Source organism: Delphinus delphis, chromosome 1 (assembly GCF_949987515.2).
Source record: "Delphinus delphis chromosome 1, mDelDel1.2, whole genome shotgun sequence".
Lineage (NCBI taxonomy): Eukaryota > Metazoa > Chordata > Mammalia > Artiodactyla > Delphinidae > Delphinus > Delphinus delphis.
This window is the reverse complement of record NC_082683.1, coordinates 105,761,983-105,789,971: the sequence shown is the minus strand read 5'-3', so window position 1 is coordinate 105,789,971 and position 27,989 is coordinate 105,761,983. Positions and strand designations below refer to the sequence as shown.

The window sequence follows — 27,989 nt, the reverse complement described above, 5'->3', positions numbered from 1 at the left end:
AATCTCCAATGAAGAAATGACTGGGTTCTAAAAAGTTTAATCAATTTTAATCAATTACTGAAAATCAGAATACATATTCCCATAGGAACAATGTCATTTTCCATGGTTAATGCACTGGAAATGTAAAAAGCAATTGAAGCACAAAAGAAAATCAGTTAAAATTCTGGATCAGTAGGAATGGAAGTTTTGTGGTAATGGCTCATTCACATTAAGAAGAACAGCACTCATATCTGATGAGTCTCTGGGGGCTCTTGTCCTCCCATTCACTCTTCAGGCACAGGGTCCTTCTTGTGGCCTGCACATCAGAGATAGTTGAGACTTGTCCTAGGGTGAGGACAGTGGAGATCATGAGAAGGAGATGATTCTAGGAATGGTTCAGAGGTAGAATGACTGTAATGATGGATGTGGAGCAGAGGTGTCCTATAGAGAGTTTTCTTGTGCACTTTACCAGCCAATATCCACCTCCAGAGGTAAACATTGTTTTTATTTCTATCACCATAGATTCCTTTGTTTTTGTTTTTTATTACTGAGGTATAATTGACATGTAACATATTAGTTTCAGGTGTATAACGCTTGTATATATGAATACGCTGTTCATATATTGTGAGATGACCACCACAATAAATCTAGTTAACATTTGATGATTTTATTTGTTCTCAAACTTCATATAAATAGAATTATATAGTACGTACTCTCTGTGCTTGGAATCACTATACAATATAGTATTTTTAAGATTTATCCAAGTAGTTACATGATCAGTAGGCTGCTCTTTTTAATTATATGAATATATAATTTGTTTATCCATTCTCCTATTGATGAACATTTGGGTTATTTCCACTTTCTGGTGTTATGAAGAAGATGTTTTATTCTTGAACAAGTCTTTTTTTGGACATCTGCTCTCATTTTTCTTTTGTGCCTAAGAGTAGAATTGCTGGGTCATAGGTAGGTATATGTTTAACTTTAGTTGAAACTGTGCCATTTTATAAAATCACCAGTTATATATATAAATTCCTGTAGCTCCATAGCCTCTTAACACTTGGTACTGTTAGCCATTCTTGTAGGTGTGTGGTGTTATCTCACAGTGTTTTTAACTTGAATTTCCCTGATGACTAATGATGTGGAACCTCTTTCTATTTAATTTCTTGGCCATTTGTACATCTGCTTCGCAAAGTGTTTGTGAAAATGTTTTGCCTGATTTTTAAAAGCTGAGTGGTTTTATTATTAAGTTGTAAGAGTTCTTGTATAGTCTGGTTACAAATCCTTTGCAAATATATGTATTTCAAATATTTTCTCCCAGTCTGTGACTTAACTGATCACTTTCTTAATGGTGTTTTTTGATGAGCAGAAGTTTTAAATTTGGATGAAATCTACTTTATCATTTTTTCCTTTATGGTTAATACCTTTTGCTCTTATTTAAGAAATCTTTGCCTACTCCGAGCTCATATAGTCTCCTGTGTTTCCAGCTAGAAGATTTATATTTTAGATTTCACATGTATATCTGCAATCCATTTAAAATTAATTTTTTATGAATGGTATGAGTGTAAGAGTCAAGGTTTTTTTTTTTTTCTATTTGAATGCTGTGTTCTTCCAACACCATTTATTCTAAGACCTTTCTTTCCGCTAGAATTGCATTGGTGTCTTTTTCATTGGTCAAGTAACAATATATGTGTGAGCTTATATCTGGACTGTATTCTGTTCCACTGATCTATTTGTTTATCCTTATGCCTATACCACAGTGTATTAATTACTTACCTTGAGAGTAAAATTTGAAAATTGGTAGTATAAATCCTCCATCTTTATGCTTATTTTAAAGATGATTTTGATGATTCTAGGTTTCTTTGCAATTACATTTTAAATTTTTAAATTAGCCTATCAATTTCTACAAAAAAAAAGCCTGCTGGGATTTTGATTAGGATTGCATTGAATGTATAGACCAACTGGAAAGAAGTGACATTGTAACAATTAAATCTTCCTCTGTGAAATAGGCTCTTTCTTCTTTCATTAGGTCTTCTTTGATTTCTCCTGTCTTACAATTTTCACTGTAGAACGCTATGCATTTTATTTAGTCCTGTGTACTTTATTATTTTTTAAATCCAATTGTAAATGGTATTATTTTTACATTTTCATATTTCAATTGTTTGCTGCAAGTATAAAGAAATACAGCTGATATTTGTATATTGACTTTGTATCACATGGCCTTGCTTAATTCACCTATTACTTCTAGTAGTTTATAGGTTCCTTGGATATTCTATGTATACAATCGTGTCATTTATGAATAAAGATTGTTCTATTTCCTTTGCAATTTAATTTTTTTTTTCTCTTCTTATTGTACTGACAGGAACTCAATACAATGTTGAATAGAAGTGGTGATAACAGATACCTTTGTCTTGTTAGGGTGAAGCATTCACTATTTCACCATCAAGTGTGATATTATTTGTATGTTTTAGGTAAATAATCTTATCAAATTGAGGAAATTTCTCTCTGTTCTTAGCCAACTAATAGTTTTTATTATGAAATAGTTTTTAATATGGGTTTTGAATTTTATAAAATGTTGTTTCTGTATCTTTTAAGATGATCACATTGTTAAAATTATATTGTATGACTTTTTAAGTGTTAAGCCAGCTATGTCTTTTTGGAATAAACTCACAAGACCATGATGTGTATGGTTCTTACATAATATTGTATGTGATTGTTAGTGTTTCATTAGGAATTTTTTTTTCCATCTGTATTTTTAAGGGATATTACCCTGTAATTTTTTTTTCTTGTAATGCCCTTGATGGATTTTGGTATCAAGGTTATGCTGGCCTCTCTGAAAGATTTTGTGTACAATTGTTAATATTTTCCTCTAATAGTTTGGTAGCATTTACCAGGGTAGCCATCTGGATCTGGTGTTTTTGTTGTTGGAATGTTATAAATTATGGATTTAATTTCAGTAAAAGATACAGGATTATTCAAAATTTCTGTAAGTTGTGTTTTTATTGACATAAAGTTATTTATGAATCCTCATTTTATTTTTTTAATGTGTGTAGCATCTATGGTGATGTTGCCTCTGTCATTCTTGATATTAGGTATATCTGTTTTCTCTCTCACTCTTTTCCTTGAACAATTCTGTCAATTTTATTAATCTTTTTAAAGAACCGTCTTTTGGCTTCATTGACTTTCTCTGTTTTTTTGTTTTTTAAAAAAATATTTATTTATTTATTTGGCTGCACCAGGTCTTAGTTGCAGCACACGGGATCTAGTTCCCTGACCAGGGATCAAACCCAGGCCCCCTGCATTGGGAGTATCGAGTCTTAACTGCTGGACCACCAGGGAAGTCCTGACTTTCTCTGTTTTATATCTGTTTTCTATTTCATTAATTTCTGATTTTATTTCTTTCTACCTTCTCTTTTTTGTAGCTTGTTGATGTAGATACTTAATTCATCAAATTTCCATCTAAGAGCTACTATAGCTGCATTTCACAAATTTTGATATGCTGTATTTTCATTACTGTTACTTTCAAAACATTTTTAATTTCTATTGTAATTTCGTCTTTGATGAAGGATTATTTAGAAATAAGTTACTTAATTTCCAGATAATTTGGGATTTTCTAGATATGTAACCAAGCAGGCCCCTATGGGTCCTTCCCCTGACAGGCCCCTCCCCCATAACCTCTGCTTTAGCTCCTCTGAAGTACTTAGATGATAGTATCCGATGCACAGTTCCTGAGTTGTTTTACAGATGCTAAATCCCCCACCAAATGGAAGAAATTCAGTACTTGATGGCCATGAGCACTAGCCTGCAGACCTACTGGAGCCTAAGGACTGATAATGTTAACCTCTGTGACATCAACCTGTTACCTCACCATCAACCAGAGAATTCTGCAGGAGCTCATCACATACCCTGGGATGCCCCTCCCTCACCTTGCCTTTAAAAATGCCTTGCTGAAACCCATAGGGGAGTTCAGGCTTTTTGAGCACTAGTTGTCCCATGTTCATTATATGGTGCCTTAAAATAAATGCTGCACTTTCCTTCACCACAACCTGGTGTCAGTAGATTGGCTTTACTGCTCGCAGGTGAGTGGACCCAAGTTTTGGTTCCATAAAAGATCTTATTGCTATTGATTTCCAGTTTAATTTTTCTGTGGTTAAAGAACATATTTTGTATAATTGTAATCCTTTGAAATTGATTACTAGTTTTATGGTTCAGCATATATTTTGTTGAATGTTCCATACGCATTTGAAAAGATGGTGTAACCTACAGTTCTTGAGTATAGTTTTCTACAAGTGTGAATTAAGTTGCTTGGTATTGTTGCTCAAATGTTCTATATCCTTACTAATACTTTGTCTGCCTGTTCTATTGATTACTGAGGAGGTATGTTAAAATCTCTAACTCTGATTCTAGATCGGTCTTTCCCATACAATTCTGTCAATTGTTTACTTCATAAATTTTGACGTTATTATATTATTAGGTGCATACACATTTAGGATTATGTATTAGGTGCATACACACTTAGGATTATGTATTTCTTCTATGGAATTAATCTTCTAATTATTATTAATTTCCTTTTTTTCTCTGTTACTTCTTCCTTAACATATACTTTGACCATTAATAGTATAGCCACATTAGTTTTCATATGGTTACTGTTTTCATGGACTATCATTTCCCATGTTTTATTTCCAATTACTTATATTTAAATCAATTATATTTAAGTGTGTATCTTGTAGGCAAGATATTGTTGGGTCTTTTTAAAAAAATAGTCTGACAATCTTTTTCTTTTAAAGAGTGATTAGTCTATTTAAATTTATTGTGATTACTGATATGGTTAGCTTTAAGTATACCATATTTGTTTTTTAATTTTTACCATCTGTTACTTGTTTCTTTGTTCCTCCTTTCCAGCTTTCTTTAGCTTATTCAAGCATGTTTTAGTTCTCCATTTTCCCTCTTTTATTGTCTTTTTACATATATTTCCTATATATTTACTAATTACTCTAGTGATTACAATATAGATCTTTAATTTATTAGTATCTGTCTTGAATTAGCACTCAATAGCTCCACAAACAACGTAAGAGCCTTACAACAGTATAATTATAATTTTATTTATCTTTTCTGAATTTTGTGTTATCACTGTCATATATGTTACTTTAACATGTTATGAACCCCATAATACATTGACAGTATTATTGTTTTAGACAGCAAATAGTATTTTAAAAAGAATATGAAGTGAAAATTTTAAAAATACCATATCAAAATATTAAACTCCTGGGAATAAACCTAACAAAAATATACAAGTCCTCTATGCAGAAAGTGGGAAAAAATATTGGAAGAAATTAAAGATACCTAAATTAATGGAGTAAAATACCATGTTTATGTGTTATGAGTCAATACTGCAAGGATGTCAGGTCACTGCAATTTAGTCTTCAGATTCAGTGCAATGCCAATCAGAATCTCAATGTGTACACGTGTGTGCACATGTGTGTGTGTGTCTGTGTCTGTCTGTGTGTGTGTAGCTGATTTAAAAATCTTAGCCAAGACACCTGAAAAAGAACAAAGCTCACCAAAGAAGATATACAGATGGCAAATAAGCATATGAAAAGATGTTCCACATCATATGTCATCAGGCAAATGCAAATTAAAGTGACAATGAGGTAACGCTACACACCTATGAGAATGGCCAGAAACCAAGAACACTGATGACACCAAATGCTGGCAAGGCTATGGTGCAACAGATACTCTTTCATTGCTGGTGGGAATGCAAAATGGTATAGCCACTTTGGAGGTTGCTTACAAACTATACATACTGTTACCATGCGTCCAACCCTCCAGCAATCCTGAGTCTTGGTATTTACCCAAAGGAGTTGAAAACTTATGTGCATTCATAAGTTTTGCACTCAGATTTCCATGCCCTTACCACAGCTTAACTGAGGTATAATTGACAAGTAAAATTATATATATTTAAAGTGTACACCACGATGACTTGCTACATTTATACATTGTGAAATGATTATCACAATCAAGTTAATTAACAGATCCATCACCTAACACAGTTACCTTTTGTGTGTGTGTGGTGAGAATGCTTAACATTTACTTCCTTAGCAAATTTCAAGTATCCAATACAGCATTATTAACTATAGTTACCATGCTGTACATTAGATCCTCAGAACTTATTCATCTTATAACTGAAAGTTTATACTCTTTGACCAACATCTTTTCATTTCCCTTACCTTCTAGCCCCTGGTAACCACCATTCTACTGTTTACATGAGCTCAACTTTTTTTTCCAGATTCCACATAAAATAATTCCACATCATACTATTTGTGATAGCATACAGTATTTGTTTTTCCCTTCTGATTTATTTCACCTTGCATAATGGCTTCTAGGTTCATCTATGTTGTCACAAATGACAGGATTTCCTTTTTATGGTTGAGTAATATTCTATTGTATGTATGTATAATGCAGTTTCTTTATCCATGCATCTGTTGGCAGACATTTAGGCTATTTTCATATCTTGACTATCGTGAATAATGCTGTAATGAATATGGAGGTGCACATATCTCTTCCAGATACTGATTTTGCTTCCTTCAAATACATACTCAGAAGTGGGATTTCTGGATCTTATCACAGTTCTATTTTTAATTTCTTGAGGAACCTTCATACTGTTTTCCACAATAGCAGTACAAATTTACATTCCCACCAACAATGTACAAGAGTTCCCCTTTTCAACATCGTTGCCAACATTTGTTATTTCTTACATATATTTCTTTTGATAATAGCCATTCTAACAGGTGTGAGGTGATATCTCATTGTGGTTTTGATTTGCATTTCCCTGATGATTATTGATGTTGAGCACCTTTTTATGTACCTGTTGGCCATTTGTATATTTTCTTTGGAAAGATGTCTATTCGGGTCCTTTGCCCATTTTTAAAATCAGATTATTTGTTTTCTTACTAGTGAGCTGCCTGAGTTTCTCATATATTTTAGATATTAACCCCTTATCAGATATATGATGCAAATATTTTCTCCCATTCTATAGGTTGTCTTTTCATTTTCTTGATTGTTTCCTTTTCTATACGGAAGCTTTTTGGTTGGATGTAGTCCCTCTTGTTTATTTTTGCTTTTGTTGCTTGTGCTTTTGGATCATCTAAAAAACATCATTGCCAATACCAATGTCAAGGAGTTTTCCCTATGTTTTCTCTTCTAAGAGTTTTATGGTTTCAGGTCTTACATTTCAGTCTTGAATCCATTTCAAGTTAGCTTTGTGAGTGGTGTAAGGTAGGGGTCCAATTTCATTCTTTTGCAATGTGGATATCTAGTTTTCCCAACACCATTTGTTGAAGATACTGTCCTTTTCCCATTTTATGTTCTTGGCACCCATGTCAAAGATTAGTTAACTGTATATGTATGGGTTTATTTCTAGCTCTCGACCCTCTTCCTTTGGTCTATGTGTCTGTTTTTATGCTAATATCATACTGCTTTGATTACTATAGGTTTTTAATGTAGTTTGAAATCAGGATGTGTAATGCCTCCAGCTCTGTTCTTTTTTCTCAAAGTTGTTTTGGGTCTTTGGAGTCTTTTGTGGACACAGACATTTACAGCAGTTTTATTTGTAATTTCCAGAACTTGGAAGCTACTTGGATGTCTTTCAGTAGGCGAATGGTGCATCTGGACAGCAAAGTATTATTCAGTGTTAAGAAGAAATCAGCTACCAAGCCATGAAAAGGTATGGAGGAAACTCAAATGCAGCTTACTAAGTGATAGAAACTAAAATGAAAAGGCTACTGTGATGGTTAATTTTATGTGTCAACTTGACTTACTTACCTTGGAGTAAGGTATGCCCAGATAGCTGAGTGTGTCTGTGAGGGTGTTGCTAGATGAGATTTAGCATTTGAATTGGCAGACTGAGTAAAGAAGATCACCTTCACCAATGTGGGTGGGCATTATCCAATCCACTGAGGTCCTGAATAGAAAAAAAAGGTGAAGGAAGGGCAAATTTGGTCTCTACTTGAGCTGGGACATCCATCTTCTCTTGCCCTCACACATGGTCGCTCCTGGTTCTTGGGCTTTTGAACTGGACTATGACTTAAACCATTGGCTTCCCTGGTTCTCAGGCTTTCAAATTTTGCATTGGAACTATGCCACTGGCCTTCCTGTGCTCCAGCTTGCAGATGGCAGATCATGGGATTTCTCAGATTCTGTAATCAGTGAACCAATCCCTCATGATAATTCTCTTAATATATCTATATATCCTATTAGTTCTATTTCTCTGGGGAACCCTGACTAATACAGCGACATATATATGATTCCAGCTATATAACATTCTGGGAAATGCAAAACTGTGAAGATAGTAAAATGATCAGTGGTTGCCAGGGGTTTGAGGGGAGGGAGGGATGAATAGGTGAAACACAGAGGATTTTTAGGGCAGTGAAAATACTCTGTATCATACTATAATGGTGGATTCATGTCATTATATTTGTTCAAGCCCATAGAATATACAACACCAAGAGTTAGCCCTAATGTAAACTATGGACTTTGGGTGATAATGATGTTTCAATGTAGGTTCTTTGATTGTAACAGATGTACCATTCTGGTGGGGGATGTTGACGATTTGGTAGTCTGTGCATGTGTAGGGGCTGGGAGTACATGGGAAATCTCTGTACCTCTCAATTTAGCTGTGAAGCTAAAACTGCTCTAAAAAAGTAAAGTCTAAAAAAATGGAATCTTAAAAAACATTTTTTTCAATAATTCTCTTCATTAAAAAAAAAACAAGATGGAAGACTAACTGTACTAAGCTACAATTGTGTTGTGTTGGTATAAGAATAATCAAATGGGGACTTTCCTGGTGGTCCAGCAGTTAAGACTCTGTGCTCCCAATGCAGGGGGCCTGGGTTCGATCCCTTGTCAGGAAACTAGATCCCACATGCCTCAACGAAGATTCTGTGTGCTGCAACTAAGACTGTGTGCAGCCAAGTAAATAAATAAAAATTTTTTAAGTAATAAAAAAAAATAGCCAAATGGATTAATAGGACACCATAGAGAATCCAGAAACTGGAATCTACACAGAAGCTACTAGAACTTACAAGTGATTAGCACGGTCACAGTATAAAAAAGGTCAACATACAAAAATCAACTTCCATTTCCGTATACTTGTAATAAACAATTGGAATCCAAAAGTTAAAAGCAGTACCAATAGCTCATCATAAATGAAACACTAGGTATAATTATAATAGGATATGCAGGATCTTTATTTTTAAAATCAAAAAACGTTGATGAAAGAAATCAGAGAAGACCTAAATGAATGGTGAGATGTACCCTTTTCATTGATGGAAAAATTCAATATAGTTAAGATGTCAATTCTCCCTAAGTTGATATAAAGATTTAATGCAATCCCAATTAAAATCCCAGCAGAATTTTTTGCAAATATAGAAAAGATGATTCTAAAATTCATATGGAAATGTGAAGAAGCTAAAGTAGACAAAACAATTTTGAAGGGCAAGAACCAGTTCGAAGACTCACATTACACATTAAGACATTAAGATATATCATAAAGTGACAGTAAAGAAGACGGTGGTATTGGTGAAAGGATAGACACGATCAGTGGAACAGAATAGACTCCAGAAATAGACCTTCATAAATTCAGTCTATTGATTTTTAATGAAGGTACAGAGGCAATTCAATGGAGAAAGGACAGTCTTTTGCACAAATGATCCTGGAAAAATTAGACATCCATATGCAAAAAAAAAAAAAAAGTGAAACTTGACCTACATCTCACACTGTACAGAAAATGAATTCAAAATGGATAATAAACCTAAATGTGAGATGTAAAACTATAAAACTCTTAGAAGAAAATATAGGAGAAAATCTTCATGACCTTGGGTAGGGCAAAGATTTCTTGGATACAAAACCGAAAGCATAATCCATAGAACAAATTGATAAATTAGACTTTGTTAAAACTTCAAACTTTTCTCCTCAAAAGACAATAAGAGAATGAAAAGACAAGCCATGGACTGGGAGAAAAGTTTACTAATCATACATCTGACAAAGTTTACTAATCATACATGACATACATCATGTTTACCTAGAATATATAAAGAACTCTTAAAACGTGAAAAAAAATACAACTTAAAAAAAGGGCGCAAAAGATTTGAACAGACACTTCACTTCAGGAGATATATGGATGACAAAAAACACATGACGAACCCATTAGTCATTATGGAAATGAAAATGAAAACCAAATGGGAAACTCTTGGACACCTATTGTAATGGTTAAAATTAAAAATAATGACAATACCCAGTGCTGGTAAGGATCTAAAGCAACTGGAACTCTCCTACATAGATTGTGAGAATGCAAATGTAATGATCATTCATGAAAATATTTTGATAGTTTCTAATAAAGTTAAACACATACCTACAATGTGACCCAGCAATTCTACTTTCTATGTATTTAGCCTAGAGAAATGAAAACACATGTCCACACAAAAACTTGTACACAAATGTTCATAGCAGTACTATTCATAACTGTCAAAAACTGAAGACAACCCAAAATGGTCCTTCAACAGATGGATAAACAATTGTGGTGTATTCATACAATGGAGTGCTACTCCTCAGTAAAAAGGAGTAAACTATTAATACACAAACAACATGGATGAATTTGAAATGCATTATGCTAAGTGAAAGGAGCCAGTCTCAAAAAGCTACATACCATATATTTCCATTTATGTGACATTCTGGAAAATATAAAACTAAAGTGATGGTGAAGAGATCAATGGTTTCTAGGAGTTAGGGGTGGGTTGAGAGACTGATTAAGGAGTATTAAAATTGTTCTTCACCCTGCTTGTGGTGGTAGTTATAGGAATCTGTGCATTCTTAAAACTCATAAAACAGTAAACCAAAAAAAAGAGTGAATTTGCTGTATGTAAACTTTAAAATAATTAATAGATAAATAAGTTGAGATATATTAGAAGTTGGACTCATCGTCTTGGGGCAAACTGGAAGTCTGCATAGCCTACAATTTTATGGCTGGTAGTACCAAAAATAAGATGGTTGGTATTTATCCTCTCTGACCCCATATATGCCAGTATCTTTTAATGGTTTTCTATGGTTCTGTTATGCATAACCGACTCATTCTCACTCTGAAAACACATTTATTTTACCTTTTCAACCATATACTAAAGGTCACAGTAACATGCAGTAACATTTTTACAGTTGGAAATTTTTAAAATCTAGAAGAATCAACAGAATAACTATTTGTACTAAAAACAGAGTTCAAAGAAGGGGCAGAATATAAGATCAACATATGCAAATTGATGTTTTTCCCATCTACCAATTTAAAAAAGTAATAGAATAAAAGATCCCATTAACAATAGCAGGAAAAGCTAAACAGTTCCTAAGAATAAACAAAAAAGTAATATGCAAGACCTATTTGAAGAAAACAGTAAAACCTGACTAAAAGGCATAAAATATGAATTGGATAAATATCTTGTTCCCAGATAGGGAATCTTAGTATTGTACAAATTATTGTTTGCCACTCTCCCAACATTAATTGGCAATCCAATCAAAATTTCAGTTGAATTTTTTATGGACCTTGATAAGTTGATTCTCAATTTTATATTGAATACTGAAAAAGAAAATGCGTCAAAAAATTAAAAGGAAGACAAAAATTGAAAAGAAAAATTTAAAAACAAACATTATATTGATTGAAACAGTGTGGTATTGTGTAAAATGATAGGCTCATTTATATAAAATAATTCAGTTTGCAATTAAGATGCTGTTTCAAATCATTATAAGAAAAGATGAATTATCAATAAATGATGTCTATTATCTATTTGGGGAAAAAGTTAAAGTTATGTCCTGCCTTTGTACTGCATCAAATTCCAGAGATGGATATAAAAAACAAAACTAGAGAACTACTAGGAGAAAATATAAGAAAATATTTGTATAATCTGTGAGAAAAGGAAGACATTTATAAGTAAGAGACAAATACAAGAACAGTGAAGGAAAAGTTTTACACATGCAAATTCAAAACTTCTGAATATAAATAATACTAAATAAGGAATTCAACAAAAGATTAAAATTCAAAATGTGTGAAGAGCTTCACACAACTATTTTAAAAATACAAGACAATAGAAAAATAAGAAAGGATATGAACAGGCCATTCAAAAAAGAAGGACCTAAAAATGGCCAATTAGTTTATAAAATGATCTTCAATCAGACATGTAACCAAAGAAATTTTAGGTAATGTGATATCTGTTTTTCTCATCAGATTGGAAACAAAATGAAACAAAAAGATTGGTCATATTCAGAATTGGAGAAGTGATGGAAGTGGGCATGCTCGTCTACTGTGGGTGGAAGATAAATTAATTAAGCTTTCATGTGGAACAAGTTTATCAAAACTGTGAGTTCCTTTTACCACCAATTCCCTTCCAGGATTTCCTACAGAAATAGTTACACATGTGTATAAACAAAGATGTTTATTGTAGCATTGTTTGAGGTATAGCTTAGGTGCTGGATCCGGACTATGCGGACTCTACCCCCAACTACTTTTCTGACCTCAGGCAACTTAATATTTTTGTGGCTCAATTTTCTCATCTGTAAAATGAGGAATAGAATATTACTTACCCTGTGTCATTGTTGTGAGGAACAGAGAAAATAATATACATGTAAAGTGCTCAGCACATGGCCTGGCACAATGAGTTCAAGTTATCAGGTGGCATTAATAGTGAAAAATTTGAAATAACTTCATAAATGTTCATCAAGATGGGGAAGGACTCTATTATGGGACACCATACTATAGACCTATATATATATATGTATATATATGTATATATATATGTATATTTTTAAAAATTCATTTTGAATGAGGTGAATTTATTGTACTGACATGGAAAGATTAGCAAAGAGTTTAACCAGCACAGCCCCTGTTTGGTTTCTGTAGCTCTCTTGGCAAAGGGTAGGGACAATCTAAGCAAGAACAGTTAAAGCTTTAGCTCACATTGAGTACATCACATCCACTTGCATTCCACTGACCAAAGCAAATCATATGGACCCGGCCTATTGGGAGGCACTGAAGTCATATTAGTTAAGGGCTGGATGTACAGTCATCTTACAGGGGAAAAAGTGAATAGTTGGGAACAGTAATACCATCTACCAAAACTGGCTATCCACGACCCCACGACCCCACCATTGAGTAGACATCCCACACTCTATGTGTGAGTGTGTGTTTTCTATTTACCTTCAGAATCCGTATCTATGGGCCACACATATGAGAAAAACACAATGGAACATTTCCCTGTGGATTCCCCGAGCAAATGAGGTTACAATGGGACCTCAACAATGAGAGATAATTTCTGATTTCTTGTGTCTCCACTGGTAAGATGTAGATACTTAGGTGATCACCAGGCTCATTCCCAACTTAACTTTTTTGTTCCTTCACAATATCCTGGACATTCAAATTTGTGTTTAGTTCCTTGTAAAAACTTATTTCATTTAATTTTAACAACACCATTATAGGGTAGCTATTTTATCCTCATTATAAATTATTGTGTATCATAGGCCTTCCAGAAGCACTCTCTTATTGTTAAAACTCTTTGATTATGAGTATTAATTGTGCATGCCAATTTTGAGTAGTTTGGGAGGATGGAGTTGGGAGAACTGCCTTGTATCAATGTTATAACAGTGTCTCAGGAATACATATCTATATAACAGGTGTGCTCATTTTTCAAACCTAAGACCCAGCTTTGTGGGGTTAGGGTATGAGATGGCTTTGGGCTCTTGTCAACCACAGCAGAAGGGGGTTCTTGGGATTGTAGCCTCTGGTAACAAGACCACATTGTCTAAATTTATCTCAATGTAGGCTGAGTCATGAGAAACATTTGGCTTCATGATTTTATTATTGAGATGTCCTATTACTTCTGTGGAAATATGTCACGAAGGTTAAATTCCAGAGTTGGAAAACTCAAAAGGCTTTGGGGATTAGCTAGGTGGACTGCATAAACACTATACTACTGCTGGGTGGAGAACAGAAATTACTGCTGGGTGGAGTGAAATTACATGTGACTAATTTGGTGGTAAGGCATGACAGTCAAAAAGCATTTAACTAAGAAGGAAAACAAACACAGTCCTGTCAACAAAAGATCTATGGGCAAAGTTTGGTTCATGGGTCAAGTTTACAGTCTCTGAAATTATGCCCTTACCTTTGCCAGTAAGGGCTAGTAGCAAATAGTAAAATACATGAGGAAGTCCAATGCCATGATCTTTAGTCAGAAGACTCTTCAAATGAGAGAATTTGCACCCAAAGAAATAGAGAAAAAGAATTCTCTAAAGAGAGTTTAAAATAAATTTATTTAAAATCCTCAGGACTTCCCTGGTGGTGCAGTGGTTAAGACTCCGTGCTCCCAATGCAGGGGGCCCAGGTTCAATCCCTGGTCAGGCAGCTGGATCCCACATGCATGCCACAACTAAGAGTTTGCAGGCTGCAAATAAGGAGACTGCCTGCCGCAACTAAGACCCAGTGCAACCAAACAAAGAAATATTTTTAAAAAATAAAAATAAAATTCTCAAGGAAGGGAAGATGCTACTTTGAATACACCCCAGCTCCACACCAGTCTCATCCCAACTCAGTTTTCATAAGTCAACATCTGTAGGTTCCGGCAGATAGTGGAGACCTCAGGATCAGTTTGAGGGCTGACTGAAAGAGCAGGTACGGGTCTTCCTCACCTTCTGGCTAAATCAATGTTTCTCAAACTTTACTATGCATCAGAATTACTTGGAGGGCTTACTAAAACACAGATGACTGGTGACCGGAACTTCTGATTCAGTAAGTCTGGGATGGGGTCTGAGAATTTCTATCAAGTTCCAGATGATGCTGGTGTTTCTGGATCAAGAACCAAATTCTGAGAAACACTGGGGCAGGCAACAGTCTGGAGACCAGTACTGGAGATCCCTAATAAAAGGCAGTGTGAGGAAAGAGGTAGCTGACTCTTGGAACCATAATAGTGCTTCCCATATCTCCAAAAATAAAGAATTAAAACCAACCAGAATATGGGGAACAAATCTCCTATACAGAAAAATTCCACATTTATGTATGTATTGCCTTCTCAAGGAGGTGGAACATAACTCCAGGCCTGAGATTGCTTATCCTTCGAAAGGCCACCTTGCATCTTTGGCCGATGGCTGGTGTCTGGGAATTTGGATTTCGGGAGGGTTCTTACCACCCTAACTGATAAGAGTTTGCTGTGCCTACGCTGTGCCTACACTGCGTTACCGTGTGGTTTATACTGAACACCTGCTCTCCTTCTGGGAGTCTGAAATTTGATATGTGCTGACAGAGGGTGCCTGTGTGACTAGCCCTCATTACAGACCTTGGGCACAGAGTGGAAAGATGTGAAAGTCTTCTGACTATTTCTACTTTCTTAGAGAAAAAAGAAGCAAGGTTTAGTGTTCATGAATTTAAGACGTCAAATGAGCATAGTGATATTTTTCTCTTGCCATATTTGTGTTTTAGTGCAGGCACATAACCAAAGGTAATGTTTAGCCAAGCAAGTATGGAGGAAAGGGCAAAGGAATTGAGAGTGCATGGTAGGGTATGATTATAATGTTGGACCATGGCTTATAGACCAGGTGGGCTAGGAAGTGAAGATAGAACAGGTTGATGGAGGGCATGAAGTGGAGTCAAAAAACTGTGGAGGGGCTTCCCTGGTGGTGCAGTGGTTGAGAGTCCACCTGCCGATGCAGGGGACACGGGTTCATGCCCCGGTCTGGGAAGATCCCACATGCCGCAGAGTGGCTTGGTCCATGAGCCATGGTCGCTGAGCCTGCGCCTCCAGAGCCTGTGCTCCGCAACGGGAGAGGCCACAACAGTGAGAGGCCCGCGTACCACAAAAAAGAAAAAAATAACAAAGAAACTGTGGGGTTAGAGTAATGGAGTGAATGTGCTGAAAAGATAAGAGACGGTTTTGGAGAGTGGGTTGCTTGAAACCCAGATTTTGGTGGTAATGACATAGGTAGATTATAAAATCATTGGAATGAGAAGGTTACTGAAGTGAGAGGCCAGGTGGTAAAGGCCTACCTCAACACTCATACTTATTCTCCTGTCCTCCTTAATAACAAGAGCCTTGATTTTACCTGGACACACTGCCTCTCTGTATAAAGACACATTTCCTAGGCTCCCTGGCAGCTAGATATATGTGACTAAATACTTACAATGAGATCTAAGTGGAAATGTTATATGGAACTTCTAGTAATTTTCCTTAAAAGAAAAGGGGTGTGGCCTTCTATATTTCTCTTTCCCTCTGCGTAGAATGTCCATATAATGGCTGGAGCTCCAGCAGCCATCTTGGACCATAAGGTAGAAGCCATATGCTGATAGTGGAGCAGAAAGAGATGCTGTGGAGCTGTTACACCATTTCAGGACTATCTTCCTCTAGAGTTTTTCGTATGAGAGGGAAATAAACTTAAACCTTGTTTAATCCATTGTTACTTTGGGTTTTTCTATTATATGCAGTGGAATCTAATCCTAACTAATACATTGGGTTGGTGAAAGTATTACCTACACAGATGTGAACTACAGAATAATGCTGCACATCCATGTTCATGGCAGCATTATTCACAACAGCCAAAACATGGAAACAACCTGAGTGTCTATCAGTGGAGAAATAGATAAAGAATATGTGGTGTATATACATAATGGTATATTATTCAGCAAAGAAATGAAGGAAATCCTGCCTTTGCAGCAACATGGATGGACCTTGAAGGCATTATGCTAAGTGAAATAAGTAAGACAGAGAAAGAGAAATATTGTATGATCTCACTTCTGTGTGGAATCTAAAAAACAGAACAAAGCACCTGAACTCATTGATGCACAGAACAGATTGGTGGTCGGCAGAGGCGGGGGGTGGGCAAAATGGGTGAAGGGGGTCAAAAGGTAAATACTTCCAGTTATAAGATAAACAAGTCCTGGGGATATAATGTACAGCATGGTGAGTACAGTTAACAATACTGTACTGTATATTTGAAAGTTGCTAAGAGAGTAGATCTTTAAAGTTCTCATCACAAGAAAAAAATTTGTTAACTATTTGTGGCCATAGATGTAAACTAGATTTACTGTGGTGATCATTTCATAATATATATAGAAATCATTATATTGTACACCTGAAACTAATATAATGTTATATGTCAATTATATATCAATAAAAAAATTGAGATTTACAAAACTGCTGAAAAAATTAACTACAGGAGTAGTTATATATAGAGAGAGGGGGAAAGCTTGGTGCTAAAATCTTCACTGAATGAAGAGGAGTAAATGGGAGGTCCGTAAATAATTTCAAACAGGAGAGGTAGTGGGTGCTTTAAAGAAGCTGGGGAATTTGAGAAAGCAGGGAGAAACAGCAGTGAGGACCAAGGCAGCAAGGAGGATCAAGGAAGACACGCACCCCACCTTCGTTCCCGCGCTAAGATATTGCCTTTTAACATCCTGTGTTTGACTGAGGAAATAAGATAGGATAGGACATGTCACTTGTGTTTCAAACCAAACAATATTAGAGATGACATACTGACTCAGAGCAATGATCTATCCCAGAATATTTTCTGGAAGAACATGCTTGCCCCACAGACATTTCAAAATGTTAAGCACCCCATAATCTTCTTAATCATTTTTTAATAAAATAGTGAAGTATTATTCACCATTTTATTTACTCCTTTAAAAACTCATCCATACTTTTATCTCCCATGTTTAACTTATTCATGTAATTAATCATTAATTTACTGAGGTCTTACTGTGTTTCAGGTACTATATTAGGCACTAGGAACATACAGATTAATTACAAAGTATCTTCATCAAAAGAGTTTACTATTTCAAGGAGGAACTAGGTGAGAGAAACAATTGATATTCGGTAGTGTGACAATGATAGTCGCCAAATATAATTGAGCAATATACCAGGTGCAGTGTGAAGCATAAAGATAGGTCACCTATTTCATCCTGGAGATTTCTGGAATAGGTCACAGATTACGTGAATCTTGAAGGTGAAATAGGTTGGGCAAGTGGAAAATGTAACAAGAGGAGGGTACAGCATGAGAATGTGTGTAGAAGCATGGAAAAACACAGCACTTTGGGAAATTCCAAGTAGACAGCCTGGAGGATGTTTGTATAGTATTATACATTATATTACTACTGACAAAAGTAACCATGCACAGATCCAGTATTGAGTAAAATTATCTCATTTATGAATGTACTTGTTATTAATATACCATACATTTTGCTAGTGGAGACTATTGGCTTAATGTGCTCAGCTATAAGAAAGAACTTACCTAAGTATTTCAAGAAAATGTGTCTTTTGACCTCATATTACCATTTTCTCCTCTCTACACCTGTAGTCTATACTTATTCAACAAAGGAACAAAATTGCTATAGTAAGTAATAGTATGCTTTATTAGAAGAACTTAATTTGTAGAGTAATCAAGGGAAAAGATAGTAATTTAAATGAATGGTACTATCCAATATTCTTCCTCCTCTGAGAAAATTCCACTAGACTAAGCCTCTGGGTCAAATCCTGAACCAAAAGAATACTTTTTTTAAAAAATAATTTTAAAATTTTAGAATAGTTTTAGATTTAAGAAAAATTGGGAAGATAGTACAGAGTTCCTGTATATCCCACACACAATTTATTTTATTGTTCACATCTTACATTACAGTGCTACATTTGTCACAACCAATAAACCATTCAGTACATTGTTATTAACTAGAATCCATACTTTATTAATATTTCTTCCATTTTTACTTAATGTGTTTCTATGTTCCAAGATCCCATCCAAGATACATTACATTTAGACATCAGGTCTCCTTAGGCTCCTCTGTACTATGACAATTTCTCAGATCTTCCTTTTTTTTGATGAGCTTCAGTTTTGAGATGGTCAGGTATTTTGTAAGATATTCCTGAATCTGGGTTTGTCAGATTTTTTCTTCATGGTTAGACTGGGTTGTGGTTTTAGGGAGGAAGACCACAGAAGCAAAGTACCCTTCTCATCACATCATATCAAGAGTACATACTATCTACATGACTTTACTGTTGATGTTAATCTTGATCACCCAGCCGAGGTAGTGTTTGTCAGATTTCTCCACTGTAAAGTTATTTTTCTCCCTTTACTGCTCTTTGGAAGGAAGTCACTCTATGCAGCCTACACTTAAGGAATGGGGAGTTATGCTCCAACTCCTGGAGGGCAGAGTATTTAGGTAAATTGTTTGAAATTCTTCCATATGGGATTTTTCTCTATTCTACCTCACTTATTATTCAATCACTTATTTACACCATTATGGACTGATGGGTATTTTTTATACTTTATATTATAATCCAATGCTAGGCTATTTATATTGTTGTTCAAATTGTTCCAGCTTTGGCCATTGGGACCACTTTCAGTTGGTTCCTGTGTCCCTGTGACATACCCCCCCATAGTTTGCTTTTTGAGCCCTTCCTTACTTTCTGGCACTACAAGAAAGCACTTTTCTGTATAATATAATTGGGAAAATGATACAACCTTTTAATATAATTACAAAAGCAAGATATGGTAAATTGATGAATATTAATACATATTCACCAAAGCTAGGGCTTTGTATCTTGAATTCTTTTGAGTTCACTTTCCTATTCACATCCTACTTTTAGCTTGGATTAGAATTTAACCAATGATTTTTTTTTTGGTAACCTTTCATATTATAAGTAAAATGAAAGCATCAGTGAACTTAGAATTACATGCTTTTTATTTAAAGAGGAAACTGGGGTACTTATTGCTGATAACTAGGAATTACATTATCAAAGGACTTTAATTCAACAGACTTACATGCTGAAAGAGGCAAATTTATTTGTTAAAAGAAGGAAATGAAAAAGAAGCAGCTTTCAATTTACCTTTGAATTAGAAGAGTCTGCAGATTAAAAGATACTAGGTCCATTTCAATAGAGGATAAATCCCCAGTATCACAAGGATTATGGAAGAAAAAAGACCTTCTAATTCTCAAAAAGCATTTCCACAGGTGAAATTAGGTGAAATAGCAAGGAATTGTACAAATAGTTACATGATTAGGAGGAAGTTGTAGTTCTCACATTTCTGGTTCTCTTGTTTATTGTACATTGGGAAAGATAATGATTTCTAATGTTGTTCTTCCAGTTGTTCAAATTTATTTTTTGGTTAAGCAATAGGTAGCAATCCCAAATGTATTACATCACAGCTTATTTATGAACACACTTGGCTGGTACATCCAGTTCCTTTCTTCATGAAATTAGGTGTGCCAGACATCTAACATTTAGTTAACTACTCTGACAGACAAGAAGAGAGCAAAACTAGGGATGGGAAAACAGAATCAACAGCAGCACTTGGACATAAACTGGAGGCCCTGGTTTTCATTTCCTTTGCTTTGTTTTTCATAACTACAGTGTGCAACATAAGAAGAACCATTATAAGCAGAATACCCCTATATGTAGTTGTTATCAATTCTAATTTATTACATAAATGACTTCTTTGAATACTTATTACTTAGACTCTCTGTGTGGGAGGGTTAGGAGGGGAGAAAGTAGGAGTTGGGAGGAGAAAATCCAATCGCATTTGTAGGCCACACCAGCAGTTGATGACTACTTATCACAGTTCTAAGATAAAGTCTTGTATCCTAATATGGGAACTAAGAGATCAAAAAAGACTGGACAGCTCATTTAAAATCCCAAGTTTTCCAGCTAAGTTGAACATGTTGGCAGCTGGTAGATTTTAGAATGATCCATGAGCCTAGAAAGTTGAAGGTAGTTTCTTCATTGAGAAAATAGAGATGTTTTGCTTGGAGGAAAAGAGTGAAAATGACAAGGTATCAGACACCCTAGTGAACAGCTAGTGAAACAAAGTGTTTAAGTATCTGTATATCTTACCCTAGATATATACAACTGTTATAAATCCATTATTTCCTTTATCTCTCAGGAAAAATACATTTAGTTACAATATTAAAAACAAATAAAAGATTAAACTTCCAGTAGAAAACCAAATACTGTCAGAAGCACAGTTACATGGAGTCACCCATTTCTTATGTAGATATTGGCTTATGCTCCCCACCATAATATTTGATAAATGACAGCAAACATTTATTAAGCACCTACCACAAGGGCAGGGTCAAGATGACGGACCAGGAGGACGCAGCATTTGCATCTCTGCACAACTAAGGCACCTACCAGGTACTGGTGGGGGACCATGGACACCTAAGGGGATAGGAGGAACCCCCAGCCACCGGGTAGGATGTGAGGCATGTGGCGTGTGAGGGGGGAGGAGAAGTGGAGGCGGGACGGGACTGGCACTCCTGAGGGGCGGCTGGGGGAAGGGAAGGGATCCCACTCCTGCAGGGGAAAATTGGTCATTGGGAGGGCAGAGGAGCAAAAGGAAGCGTACCCAGGTTTCCCCTGCCCACTTGGGCTCCCGGGAGCCTTCTGAGATCCCAGGCCTGATCCTCTGCACACTGAGGCCCCCTCCAGCCATTCGGGTCCTGAGGGAGTGGGAGGGAGGGAAAGGGGAGCAAAAGTAAAGGCCAGACCTACAGAACTGGCACCCCTAAGGGGTGGCTGGGGGAAGGGAGGAGTCCTACACCCAGTGGGACCCACCCATGGTTAGGGGTCAAGTGGGGATGGGGGAGAGCCTGGGGGAGACCCAGGGAGGGGGGGCGTGGAGGAATGGAAGGGAACCTGGCCAGTGTTTTCCCTGTGCACTTGGGCACTGGGGAGCTCCCTGGCCTAATCCTCTTACCTCGGAGCCTCCCTCCTGCCGCAGAGAGCCCGAGCCCCGCCCCTACACCCCACCCAGGGCCCTACCTCTACACTTGGAGAGCCCCTCTGAGAGCCCCTCCAACCACGCTGGGCCTAAACCCCATCCACACGCCCTCACCCACGGCCGTACCTCCAAACTCCAGAACTCCACATTCCGAGGGCCCTTCTTTGGAGGTGCTACCTCTCCCATTTCATGGGCAGGTCCTAAGCAGGGCTCCACCCCACGCTTGAACGTAACCCTGACTAGGCCCTGCCCCATGCTCAAAAGTCACCCCCACCACTGCCTAAGTTACACCCCTGCCTAAACTCTGACCCCCATAGCCAAGGCTTTTTTTTTTTTCTTTTTCTTTTTCCTCTTTTAGATTGGGTTTCTGTTTTACCTTGTTGTTGATTCATTTATATTTTTATTTTTTCTAATAAATCTTTTATTTTTCTTATTTTATTTTATTCTTTATACTTTGTTATTGTTCTGCTCTTTTTGGCTTGTTCCTCCCCTTTATTTTCTTTCTTTTTTCTGTTGTGGTTTTGTTTTACCTTGTTGCAGTTGTTTCAATTATATTTTTATTTTTCCTAATACATTTTTTATCTTTCTAATTTTATTTTGTTTTTTTTTCATTGTTATTGTACTGTTCCTTCTTTTCTCTCTCTTTTTTTTTTTTTAACCATGCCACATGTTTTGCGGGATCTTGGTTCCCAGGCCGGAGGTTGGGCCTGAGCTCCTGTGGTGGGAACTCTGAATCCAAACCGCTGGACTAACAAGGATCCTCAGACCACAGGGAATATTAATCGGAGTGAGACCTCCCAAAGGTCCTCATCTTGGCACCAAGACCCAGCTCTATCCAACTGCCTGCAAACTCCAGTGCTGGATGCTGCAGGCCAAACAACCAGTGACACTGGAATATGCCCCACCAATAAAAAAAATATATGACAAAAGATATGTTGCAGACAAAGTAGCAAGGTAAAAACCTACAAGACCAAATAAATGAAGATGAAATAGGCAACCTACCTGAAAAAGAGTTCAGAGCAATGATATTTAAGATGATCCAAAATCTCAGAAACATAATGGAGAAAATACAAGAAACATTTAACAAGGATCTAGAAGAACTATAGAGCAAACAAACAGTGATGAACAATACAATAACTGAAATTAAAAATACTCTAGAAGGAATCAATAGCAGAATAACTGAGGCAGAAGAACGGATAAGTGAGCTGGAAGATAAAATGGTGGAAATAACAGCAGGGAGCAGAAAAAAGAATGAAAAGAACTGACAACAGTCTCAGAGACCTCTGGGACCATATTAAACACACCAACATTTGAATTAGAGGGGTCCCAGAAGAAGAAGAGAAAAATAAAGTGAGAAAATATTTGAATCGATTATAGTCAAAAACTTACATAACATGGGAAAGGAAATAGTCAATCAAGTCCAGGAAGTGCAGAGAGTCCCATACAGGATGAACCCAAAGAGAAACACGCTGACACACATATTAATCAAACTATTAAAAATTAAATACAAAGAAAAAATATTGAAAGCAACATGGGAAAATCAACAAATAACATAAAAAGGAATCCCCATAAGATTAACAGATGATCTTTCAGCAGAAACTCTGCAAGCCAGAAGGGAGTGGTAGGACATATTTAAAGTGATGAAAGAGAAAAACTGACAACCCAGATTAGTCTACCTGCCAAGGATCTCATTCAGATTTGACAGAGAAATCAAAAGCTTTACAGACAAGCAAAAGCTAAGGGAATTCAGCACCACCAAACCAGCTTTACAACAAAATGCTAAAGGAACTTCTCTAAGCGGAAACACTAGAGAAGAAAAAGACCCACAAAAACAAACCCAAATCAATTAAGAAAATGGTAATAGGAACATCCATATTGATAATAACCTTGAATGTAAATGGATTAAATGCTCCAACCAAAAGACAGACTGGCTGAATGGATACAAAAACAAGAGCCTTATATATGCTGTCTACAAGAAACCCACTTCAGATCTAGGGACACATATAGACTGAAAGTGAGGGGATGGAAAAATATATTGCATGCCAATGGAAATCAAAAGAAAGCTGGAGTAGCTATACTTATATAAGATAAAATAGTTTTAAAATAAAGACTGTTACAAGAGATAAGGAAGGACACTACATCATGATCAAGCGATCAATCCAAGAAGAAAACGTAACAACTATAAATATTTATGCACCCAACATAGGAGTACCTGAATACATAAGGCAAATATTAACAGCCATAAAGGGAAATCAACAGTAACACAATAGTAGTGGGGGATTTTAACACCCCACTTACACCAATAGGCAGATCATCCAGAGAGAAAATAAATAAGGAAACACAAGTTTTAAAAGACACAATAGACCAAAGAGACCTAATTGATATTCTTAGGACATTCCACCTGAAAGTGGAAAAATACACTTTCTTCTGAGGTGCACCTGGAATGATCTCCAGAATAGATCACTAATCAAGCCTTGGAAAATTTAAGAAAATTGAAATCGTATCAAGCATGTTTTCTGACCACAATGCTATGAGATTAGAAATCAATTACAGGAAAAAGAACAGTAAAAGACAAATACATGGAGGCTAAACAGTGTGCTGCTAAATAACCAAGAGATCAATGAAGAAATCAAAGAAGAAATAAAAAAATACCTAGAAACAAATGACAATGAAAACACAATGATCCAAAACCTATGGGACACAGCTTAAGCAGTTGTAAGAGGGAAGTTCATAGCAATTCAAGCTCACCTCAAGAAACAAGAAGAATCTAAAATAAACAATCTAACCTTACACCTAAAGCAACTAGAAAAAGAACAAAGAAAACCCAAAATTAGCAGAAGGAAAGAAATCATAAGATCAGAGCAAAAATAAATGAAATAGAAACAAAGAAAACAATAGCAAAGATCAATAAAACTAAAAACTGGTTCTTTGAGAAGATAAACAAAACTGTTAAACCTTTAGCCAGACTTATCAAGAAAAAAAGGGAGAGGACTCAAATCAATAAAATTAGAAATGAAAAGGGAGAGATTACAACTGACACCACAGAAATACAAAAGATTATAAGAGACTACTACAAGCAACTCTATGCCAATAAAATGGACAACCTGGAAGAAATGGACAAATTCCTGGAAAAGTACAACTTTCCAAGATTGAACCAGGAAGAATTAGAAAACATAAACAGACCAATCACAGGTTATGAAATTGAAACTGTAATTAAAAATATTCCAACAAACAAAAGTCTAGGAACAGATGGCTTCACAGGAGAATTCTCTAAGACACTTAGAGAAGAGTTAACACCTATCCTTTTCAAACTCTTCCGAAAAATTGTGGAGAGAGGAACACTCCCAAATTATTCTATGAGGGCCGCCATCACCCTGATACCAAAACCAAACAAACATATCACAAAAAAAGAAAATTAGAGACCAATATCACTGATGAACATAGATGCAAAAATCCTCAACAAAATATTAGCAAACAGAATCCAACAGCACATTAAAAGAATCATACACCATGATCAAGTGGGATTTATCCCAGGGATCAAGGATTCTTCAATATACACAAAACAATCAATGTGATACACCATATTAACAAATTAAGGAATAAAAACCATATGATTATCTCAATAAATGCAGAAAAAGCTTTTGGCAGAATTCAACACCCATTTATGACAAAAACTCCAGAAAGTGGGCATAGAGGGAACCTACCTCAACATAATAAAGGCCATATATGACAAACCCACAGAAGACATCATTCTCAATGGTGAAAAACTGAAAGCATTTCCTCTAAGATCAGGAACAAGACAAGAAAGTCCACTCTTGCCACTATTATTCAACATAGTATTGGGAGTCCTAGCCACAGCAATCAGAGAAGAAAAAGAAATAAAAGGCATACAAATTGGAAAAGAAGTAAAACTGTGACTGTTTGCCAATGACATGATACTATACATAGAAAATTCTAAGGATGTCACCGGAAAACTACTAGAGCTAATCAATGAATTTGGTAAGGTTGCAGGATACAAAATTAATGCACAGAAATCTCTTACACTCCTATACACTAACAACAAAAGATCAGAAAGAGAAATTGAGGAAACAATCCGATTTACCATCGCAACAAAAAAAATAAAATACCTAGGAATAAACCTACCTCAGGAGGCAAAAGTTCTGTACTCAGAAAACTATAAAACACTGATGAAAGAAATCAAAGATAACATAAACAGATGGAGAGGTATACCATGCTCCTGGATTGGAAGAATCAATATTGTGAAAATAACTATACTACCCAAAGCGATCTACAGATTCAATGCAATCCTTATCAAATTACCAGTGGCATTTTTCACAGAACTAGAACAAAAAATTCCACAATTTTGTATGGAAGCACAAAATACCCCAAATAGCCAAAGCAATCTTGAGAAAGAAAAACAGACCTGGAGGAATCAGGCTCCCTGGCTTCAGACTATACTACAAAGCTACAGTAATCAAGATAGTATGGTACTGGCACCAAAACAGAAATATAGATCAATAGAAAAGGATAGAAAGCCCAGAGATAGACCCATGCACATAGGGTCACCTTGTCTTTGATAAAGGAGACAAGAATATACAATGAGAAAACACAGCCTCTTCAATAAGGAGTGCTGGGAAAACTGGACAGCTACATGTAAAAGAATGAAATTAGAACACACCCTAACTCCAGATACAAAAATAAAGTCAAAATGAATTAAAGACCTAAATGTAAGGCCAGACACTATAAAACACTTAGAGGAAAACATAGGGAGAACACTCTATGACATAAATCACAGCAAGATCCTTTTTGACCCACCTCCTAGAATAAGGGAAATAAAAACAAAAATAAACAAATGGGACCTAATGAAACTTCAAAGCTTTTGCACAGCAAAGGAAACCATAAACAAGATGAAAAGACAACCCTCAGAATGGGAGAAAACATTTGCAAACGAAGCAACTGACGAAGGATTAATCTCCAAAATATACAATCAGCTCATGCAGCTCAATATCATAAAAACAAACAACCCAATCCAAAAATGGGCAGAAGACCTAGATAGACATTTCTCTAAAGAGGACATACAGATAGCTAACAAATACATGAAAATATGCTCAACGTTACTAATCATTAGAGAAATGCAAATCAAAACCAAAATGAGGTATCACCTCCCACTGGTCAGAATGGCCATCAGCAAAAAATCTATTAACAATAAATGCTGGAGAGGGTGTGGAGAAAAGGGAACCCTCTTGCACTGTTGGTGGGAATGTAAATTGATAGATCCACTATTGAGAACAGTATGTAGGTTCCTTAAAAAACTACAAATAGAACTACCATATGACCCAGCAATCCCACTACTGGGCATATACCCTGAGAAAACCATAATTCAAAAAGAGTCATGTACCACAATGTTCATTGCAGCACTATTTACAATAGCCAGGACATGGAACCAACCTAAGTGTCCATTAACAGATGAATGGATAAAGAAGATGTGGCACATATATATATATTGGAATATTACTCAGCCATAAAAAGGAACAAAATTGAGTTATTTGTGCTGAGGTGCATGGACCTAGAATCTGTCATACAGAGTGAAGTAAGTCAGAAAGAGAAAAAAAAATACTGTATGCTAACGCATATATATGCGATTTAAAAAAGTGGTACAGATGAACCTAGGGGCAGGGCAGGAATAAAGATGCAGACTTAGAGAACGGACTTGAGGACACAGCGGGGAAGAGGAAGCTGGGATGAAGTGAGAGAGTAGCATTGACATATATACACTACCAAATGTAAAGTGGATGGCTAGTGGGAAGCTGCTGCATAGCACAGGGAGATCAGCTCAATGCTTTGTGATGACCTAGAGGGATGGGATAGGGAGGGTGGGAGGGAAGCTGAAGAGGGAGGGGATATGGGGATATATGTATACACATAGCTGACTCACTTTGTCGTACAGCAGAAATTAACACAATATTGTAAAGCATTTATACTCCAATAAACATGTCAAAAAAAAAGAAAAGAAAGCACCTACCACATGTCAGGAACTCTGCTAAGGACAAACAAAGATGACTAACAGAGTACCTGAGCTCACAGTCCAGGAATTACTGGAAGGAAAAAGTGATGGGTCATAAGAGTAAGGGAGGTAAGTCAGTACAAATGAAAAGCTGAGATTTCACTGTAGGGAAAAGAGGAAAAAAGGGTTAATGCTTTGGAAAGAGAAATAAAAGTAGATTTCTGGG

General features: G+C 36.1%; 1 long non-coding RNA gene across 1 annotated transcript; it reads right to left on the bottom strand.

Annotated features, from left to right (window-relative positions):
* Nucleotides 1-26: 26 nt before the first annotated feature.
* Nucleotides 27-22,125, bottom strand: LOC132436008 (uncharacterized). Its single transcript, XR_009521699.1, has 3 exons — nt 21,886-22,125; nt 7,798-7,936; nt 27-324 (listed from the first exon to the last, which is right to left on the bottom strand). It is a non-coding gene; the product is annotated as an uncharacterized lncRNA (long non-coding RNA).
* Between the last annotated feature and the right edge of the window lie 5,864 nt (nt 22,126-27,989).